This window comes from Canis lupus, chromosome 25 (assembly GCF_003254725.2).
Source record: "Canis lupus dingo isolate Sandy chromosome 25, ASM325472v2, whole genome shotgun sequence".
Taxonomy (NCBI): domain Eukaryota; kingdom Metazoa; phylum Chordata; class Mammalia; order Carnivora; family Canidae; genus Canis; species Canis lupus.
In genome coordinates this window covers 2,801,000-2,809,531 of record NC_064267.1, presented here as the reverse complement: position 1 = coordinate 2,809,531, position 8,532 = coordinate 2,801,000, and the positions used below count along the sequence as shown (strand labels likewise).

General features: G+C 35.5%; 1 non-coding gene across 1 annotated transcript; it reads left to right on the top strand.

The window, feature by feature from the left end:
• Nucleotides 1–979: 979 nt before the first annotated feature.
• On the top strand, nt 980–1,114 carry LOC112670208 (small nucleolar RNA SNORA52). The gene has a single exon (XR_003142808.1). It is a non-coding gene; the product is annotated as a small nucleolar RNA SNORA52 (small nucleolar RNA).
• Nucleotides 1,115–8,532: the final 7,418 nt, after the last annotated feature.

Genomic DNA, 8,532 nt, shown 5'->3' with positions numbered 1-8,532 from the left:
TCCAGATCTAAGAATGTGTGTCCTTGCCGGTGGGAGAATATACCCAGTGGATATTTATGCCCAGGGTCTGTCCAGTTCAGCCTCACTGTCAGTAGATCCAGACAATTCCATTTGCATAAAGAACTCTCTGAGCTGTCTTTAAAGCCTCTGCCAGCAAAGATTAAGGAATAGCTGCCGAGGGATTATTGCTATATCCCCTTAGGTGAGCTCTCAGATGCTGTCTACTCTGAGTTGAATTGCTGACCCCTAATTTGAGGGCTGAGTGTTAGTGGTTTGCGAAGACTTCTTAAATGCCTGAGTTTTGATTATCTCACTGACATCTAGAGAAAGGGTGGCAGGACAACAAGCCAGGCTAAGCGACTGAAAAAGGAGTCTCACATTAACAGGCAAGAAATTGAATTGCAGTGTTTAAAAAGTATTCATTCAGCACCCAATATCAGAAAAATTTGGCCAAGTTGTTTTGGAAAGTAAAAATTCCTATAGATTGACTAAAATTTCCCTTTTCATTGCAGTTAGAACTCCCTTCGCTGTGCAAACTGATGACCCCAAAGGTCATTTAGGTAGGGTAGATACTGAGACAAATTCAAAGGTAAACAAAACCATTGTTTAAGAAATATTTCAAATTATAATCAAAGTAATGTATATATAAACACAAACATAAAGCTACAAAGAAAAGCCACATTTTTTCTTCCTTAGAGAAAACTTCTTGGACTATTTCTATTTTAGTAGTCTTAATTATAAACTCAATAACTCCAAGTAATGTATTAATGCCATTAAGTCTCAATTTCTAATTCTTTAGCTATATTTATTATTTATTGTGAAAAATAGTCATTCTATATCCTGCAGTCATCCCTCCTCCCAGTGTGTTTTTAAATACAGTCTGTTGATTATTATCAATATATTCTTAAATAACTTGAATATTTATTGATTTATCCAATAACTTTAGGTATCTTAGTTTCTTCCTATATAAGAAGAAATATGATTTGGCCTAATCCCCACTGGTCAGCCTGTGGCCTTCTGAGTTTCACCTCAGGACCAGATCACTCTAGAAGCCTTACCCAGAGAAGTGAGCAGAGCTTCAGTAGGATTGTGCCAGAGGTGCTTCTAGATCTCGGTAGGGTGGGCATAGTAGTGGGGAGAAAAAATGATATCTTTCTACCTCCATCTACCACGTCTTTCCTAATACACCATCATTCAACTTTTCTCAGCTATACTTCTACAATCTTGTATTCGAAATTTATAACATTTATATAATTTTTTAAGCCTTAAACAGTACTTTTACAACCAGAAGCGTATTTGCCACCTCCCTGTGAAGGAACATTTGGCAAAGAATGGAAACATTTGAGATCATCAGGACTGGTGTCTCAAAGTCATCTACTGGGTAGAGGTTGGGGCTGCTGCTAAACATCCTACAGTGAACAGGATACTCTCCTACAGCAAAGAATTGTTTGGACCAAATGTCAGTAGCTCTAAGTTTGAGAAAATCTGGACTCTCTCTGTTTATTCTGAAAAACATAAACCACAAAAGACAATTTTTAAAATATTGTGTGATGGACCCTTTTGAAGAACCAGGTAATAGTTTCTATGCTATTCAAAGGAGAACGTTGAAAGCACCAAGGTTGAATGACATCCATTTTCTTAAACTTCTTTATTCAGTAGAAATCATGCCACATTGCTTCCTACCTGGATCATGATTTTTTTGTACATTTTTGTCATTCCTGGAATTTCTAATTTTAATGCTTATTTTATTTGCTTATTTTAATCTCATTGAAAGAAGAAATATATATATTTCTTTATTATACTACTAGGATTATGCAGCTCTTTGAGAAAATGTCAGTTTTGTATAGACTGTTTTTCATGACTGCTGTGTGGCTGTCATACAGGAGTTTTTTTCTCCTCTCTCTTTCATGCTCCTCCCCAATCATTTCAGATTTGGCATCTTCATGTCTTAGATTCTTTTTTTTCATTTTGCCAATATATATTCTCCTGTAATTATTTCAAGAATGCTATAGCACAGATGGAAAGGTTTGAATACCTTTATACTTAATGGTTTAGAAAGCTAGGGAATCCCAGTTTCAAAACCATTTACCTCAAAACTTCGAGGATGTTATTTCACACTTAGTGATCCTGAAAAAGAATTTAATGTCCATATCACTCTAAATCCTTTGGAGATCTACACTCCCAAAACTTTTCGAGCTTCATTCAGTCTTGGTTAAATTTGTTCATTTAGGTTATTTTAGGCTATAGATTAAAAGGACAAAGTGAAATTAACATAAAAAAGGTGCTTATATTTTTCACATAAAACAAAATATGAAGACAGATGCTTATGGAGTTGATTTGAAGGTTCTCAGCTAACTTTTCTGAATCTTCTAGGTTCTATCCTTATGGTTGCAGGTTCACTGCAGCAACTTTAAGCATAGTAACCTCCTGACAATGCAAGAAAGTATGAAGAACTTCTCCTTTCCCTTTTGTTTTCCTCTTCCTTGTCTTCCTCTTTCCCCTTTTCCTCCTCTCTCTCTCTCTCTCTCTCTCTTAATCAGAAAGAAATTCTCCTTCTCAAAAAATCCCTTTAGCCAACTTCCCCCTTTCATTTTACCAGCCATAACTCACAAAATCTTCACTTGGTCACTGATCAAGAAGCAGTGTATGCTTATTTCCTGTGGCTGGGATGTATGGACCTTCTCTTAGGTTATTATCTCAACAATTCAGATTCCTCTGAGTAAATAGGAGAAGACTATAGTATAGGGTAAATAAATGACAATGTCTGTGGTATTTTGAAATTTCATCAGTAACATCATGTATGGGCTGTTTTTCATTCTTCCTTGGTGTTGCGTGGTTCCTTTTAGTCTGAGGAGCCATATTTTTACTAGCTTTGGGAAATTTTTTCCTACAGTTAAGCTCCCCATAATTTCTTTCTCTCTATTCTCAGAAACTGCTAACAGAGGTGCTAGCCCTCCTGGACTGCTTCTTTTTGACTTTTATATTTTTCTCAATTTGTTTTCATGTCTCTTATGTAAACCATGTACTGAAAAAGTTCTAAATTCCATAAAGTCTCCACATTGCTCCTTTTTCAATGTAAGTTGTTCCCATGTTAGTGCAAGATCTTGAATCTGTTATAAAATACTAATTAAGATTTTTTAAAGTATTATGTTCTTCTGAAATTATTATTGCTTTGGGCTACATGTTTTGGTTGATTAACTCTTGGTCATATTTGTTCATGCTGAGGGTTTTTCTCACATCTTTGATAACATTGAAACATAGAGTCTGAGGCTAGGTTCTCCCTCTGTTGCCCCCACCACCCTGGCCCAGAATTCCTGGCTTCTGCCCTGAATGATAATGCAGTGCCAGAAGGAAGAGGGTCTTATTCTGAGGTACCAAACTCCACTCTGAAGGTTTTATCAAATTCTAAAAGATCATTCTGGTTTTGAAAAGGATTCCTTTACTTTAGGCTGAAAATAAAAATTTATATATTATACATGATATGTTTAAAGATTGTGAAAAATGGTTCATCCAATCATTCCCATTTCTACCTTTCTCCTAACCTTTACTCTTCATGCTTGTTGAATCTAAGGGCCAAACAATGAAAAGTGTCTCCAATCTCCACTCATGACATCTGTCTATGTTATGAGCTGTTATTTTTCTCCATTATTTTAATCTATAAATCATACCACAGTAGCATTCTATCTTCCTGAAATTCATCTCAATCTTTGGTTCATTCATGACCTCTTTCCCCACTCACATTTAAAAAAAAAATAAAAGTACATAATCTTGTACTTTCTAGTTAACATTTCAAGGATTATTGATAACTAGGGAGATATGGAAAATAAAAAAAAACGATTTTTCTGCCGTACTGAAAAAGAAATCAAATTTGTTTTATTAGCAGAATTCCCTGCTCAGGAATACATAGGTTATACAATACTTGCACGGTTATATAAGATTGTATATAACTCTACTTTTCTAATCCTTGCTCATATATCAAGCCCACATAAATCTATTTCTCACAACATTGTCCTCACTGCATTTTGTAATATGCTTACATCATGTACACTAAGGCTACATCTTTTAGCATAATGATGGCACATAATATAAGCCCAGGGCACATTATCTGTACTAGTGGGTTAATGAATGCACACCAATCACAAAATATTCAGAAAAAGGGCTAGTGCTAATGGTAGCTATGAAGCAGAACAACTTGTGAAATATTATCATGAATGTTTTTTATAATTTGTTTGCCTTATAATTATCAATTGCTATTGTTATTGGTTGTCCTTTGGCCTTCTAATTATTTGTCCATATTGTTCCACAAGCCTTCACTAAGTAATCTCCCTTTGTCTTTAACCAAATATGAGTTATTTATCCACTAATTTGGCAAAGTGTCCCAAATATTCTCCTTTTTGGGATTTCCTTCACCTACTATGATACATTCTCAATATTTCTAGGAGAATTGAGGTGGTTCATAGTAATATTTGTAGAGTTCAAACAAGGACTTTATTTCTCTACTCTGCCACCCCACCTGCCAATTGTGTGAATTTAGGCAATTACTAAACCTCTCTTTGTCTCAATTCTCTTTCTCTATAAAATGTTGATAACCAACAGCACATCATAGCACCACATATGTGTGGGGAGAACCAAATGAGATATTGAATGCAAAGCACTTAGCAGTTTCTCTTATATAGTTAATGTTGAAAAAAATTAGAAAATTTTACAGCAAATATTAAGACCACACAAAAAGCAGAAATTGCAATCATAGTATCTCTAGAACCAAAGAGGAAAAAAAATTGGAAATTTAAAAGCAAGCTGGAAAAAGCATGAGGGGCCCAAATGACATAGGCACTCTAAATTTAATGGTATAATATCTGCATGTAGTAAAAACATTGTATTCAATAAATGAGGGTACTTATTATTAAGTATAGACAGTAAATGTATATCATTGGAGAAAATATTATCTTTGGTAAATGAGAGCAGTCTTTTGTAGATGTGAACTCATTGGACTAAAGAAGCAAAATGAAATTTGCATTTGTTTCAATCTGAGCCATTTCTAGTTAGTTTTATCATTTATCTCCTAGAGACTCCCTGGGGAAACTCACACAGTAGCTATAGGAGAAAGAATGTAAGTCAACAGTCTTCAAAATTTTGATTGCATATTTCAGTAGTAAAAACTTTTCAGGACCTCTCTATTTTTTGGATATATATGTTTACTTATGAAATTTTTTGTATGTAATACTAAATACTGTTCTAAAACTATGTACAATTTAAAAAGCCACAACATAATGAAGTAATAAGTAAACATTATAATATACCCTCCTATATTCCAAAACATTATTTTATATGTACATTCCATAATGGAAAAGGAAAAAAAAATTCTCAGAACAGAAAAATTGTAATGAGGTGTTCAAATAACCAAGCAAGTTGGTTCTGCATTGTTGAACATTGTTACATCCAATTCTGAGTGTAATACCTTACACCACTGAAGTTCATTGAAATGGAATATGCTACAGGTAGGGGTAATCTTTTCAAATCTATTTCATCCTTTGCCTAAAGTGGTACAGTTTATTTTATTTTATTTTATTTTTTTTAGTGGTACAGTTTAAATAATTAATTACATCATGAGTTAAAAGACAATAGGGTGGAAAATAATTGTGCTTGATTATGTTTTGAAAATTTTCATGCCATGCACTCATAGAAGTGGGAAAATTTGTATAGCCTATACGGGTAATTGGTCAAGACTTCTTACAGCCATAACTGACTAGCCATAGGTCTCTCTCCACCCTTGACTCTTCAGAGGACGGGGCGGGGGGGGGGGGAGCGGGGGGGGGGAGCTGAAGTGTTAGATGTACTTGAAACTGATCTCAGGTATACCAGTGAGGAACCTCTGCCTGAAACCATGGATTGCTCCTGTGAGGGAGTGATTTCTGAGTTGTATTTTTAAAGATGTGAGTCAAAAAATGGTTTTCAGTACTTTGACATCTTTCATATATTATGCAACAATAGCAGTTTTAGCCTTGATTATTTTTGTATCTTTGTAATCCCCCTCTTCAGACTGGATGTTCTCTAGCATAATTTGAGCCATTTGGCTTTTCTGATACTATATCTTCTAAATCTACTTTCCTTACGACTGCCAGGTTTGTTCTTAAGCATTATTACTTCCATCAAGTTTCTTCATTATTTCAAAATCTCAGTGATGTTCTATGTCTTGGTACATCAAATGTGAGCACTTAAATCTGGCTTTTACAGCTCCTCATAACATGGATCTATCTCCATATACAGTTTTGCTTCTCAGACTTTTCATGCATTCATGCACATTTATCCATTCATTTATGTACCACATGTGTATTGAATGCCATGTATACACCTGTTGTTGTCTCAGGCATTAGGGATCTATGAAGTTAACAAGACATGTGCTTGATGAATTAGCAGCCAAGTGTGGGAAAATGGAAAGATTATTATATATAGCATGGTAAATGTTCTTTAGAAATAAAGTACAGCAGCAAGGGATTATCCTATTTTGGCCATTGCTCTTGTATAAATAAGGCCACATTACAGAGAACTTTAGTGATGTTTTATATTTAAATGTTTTCATTTTCTTTAAAATATTGCCAGTGGAAGGGTTTTACTTCAGAAATGAATCTTCTCTGATAGTTTGTTTACAAGAAAAATGTGGCAGTATGATGCAGTACAACAAGCTCTAAAGAGTTGAATTTTAAAATATGGTTAACAATTGAAAAAGAATATGGTTAACTTACTATGTGGTATAGAATAAATCATTTTTCTACTTTACGTCTCTGTTATTTCATTCATCAAATAAGGACTTGGCCTAAATAATCTGTATTAACCATTTCTGGATTACAATTTATGGTTGTATATTTGGCCGCTGTGGTATCGGCCCTTCCAGATATCCAGAGAAGATTATTTGTTACCAATTCCAAACAGATGGATTTGGGATCTGAGATCCTCAGGTAAGAGCAGAAGAGCAGTTCTGAAACACATTTGGGCTGGACTTCTTCTTTTTTTTTTTTTTTAGTTTTATCTATTCATTCATGAGAGACACAGAGAGAGGCAGAGACACAGGCAGAGGGAAAAGCAGACTCCCTGTGGGGAGCTGGATGGGACTCGATCCCAGGACCCCAGGATCATGATCCGAACCAAAGGCCGATGCTCAACCACTGAGCCACCCAGGTGTTCCCCCCTTAAAGAATTTTTGTAGACTTAACCCCATGTGCAAGGAATCAGCTAGAAATTATAGTAACTGCGAAATGTCACAGGCATCTCTCCTTCTTCAGGTGTGGACACAGGAGGTAACAGTCTGGAGCACACTGGGAAGAGAGTAGGTTCTGAGGTGCATGCCCCCTTTCAGATCTTCATGGTTTTCCTCAGGCTTCTGGCCAGATGAAGAAGTGACACTTCTTGCTGGGGAAACTTGAAAACTTTAAAAGGAGGATACTCAGTTGGAATTGGAATGAGTTGTAGTTGTTCTTTTTAAAAGCAGAAGGCTTAAAGCTTTAAAGCTCTTGGATATTCCACACCTGACTGAGTCTGACCTCCTCTGTCATTTCACTCTTAAATCCTCTTAAAGGCCTCTAACATTTTATAAATTTTACCATATGCAGTACCTCTCAAAAACAACTTGCAGTTTCCTTATGAATGTCTTAAAAGTTTTTTTTTATGATCAGAATATGATTACTTGACTAGAGTTCACCTCTTTTACCATGGTCTTTGTATTAAATGTATGTAAGTTTGACATTTGTCTTACACTTGGACAATTACTATTCAGGAAAACTAGTGGCTCAAACCTCTATATTTGCTGTCAAGATGCCAGAAATTCCTTTGTCTATGTAGAATTTATTCAGATTAGTTATCTATAGCCCAAATGCTATGACTCTAAAATAAGAAAGAAAGAAAAAAGAACACTAGATAAACTTTTAAAGAGAGAAAAGAGTCCAAAGTTGAGATAAAAGACACATATGAGGGCTCACTCTCTCCATCTTTTCTACAAAAGATTCCGCTCTGCATTATGGGATGGATGGATTAAAATGGAGAAAGGAAGAAACTGACATGGGAAGGAATTATCCAAGATTTCATATATGGAGAAGTAGTTTATTTTCTCTATATACATTTTCATAAAACATACTTGTTTTCCAAAAAGCTTTTTGTGAAGTTTATGGTCAATGCTATTTTTGTGGGGTCACTTGTCAGGATTCATTTAGTGAAATATTTTCTCAACGTCTTGCAGGCTAGACTAGTCTTCTGGGACCTTGAATCTTTGGTTAAAAAAGTAATAATAAACCTCTGTGACATTAATGTTCCCGTCCAATAATGACATTTTTGGGCAGCCCTGGTGGCTCAGCGGTTTAGCGCCACCTTTGGCCCAAGGTGTGATCCTGGAGACCCAGGATTGAGTCCCAAGTCGAGTTCCCAGCATGGAGCCTGCTTCTCCCTCTGCCCATGTCTCTGCCTCTCTCGTTCTCTCTCTGTGTGTGTGTGTGTCTCTCATGAATAAATAAATAAATTCTTAAATAATAATAATGAGATTTT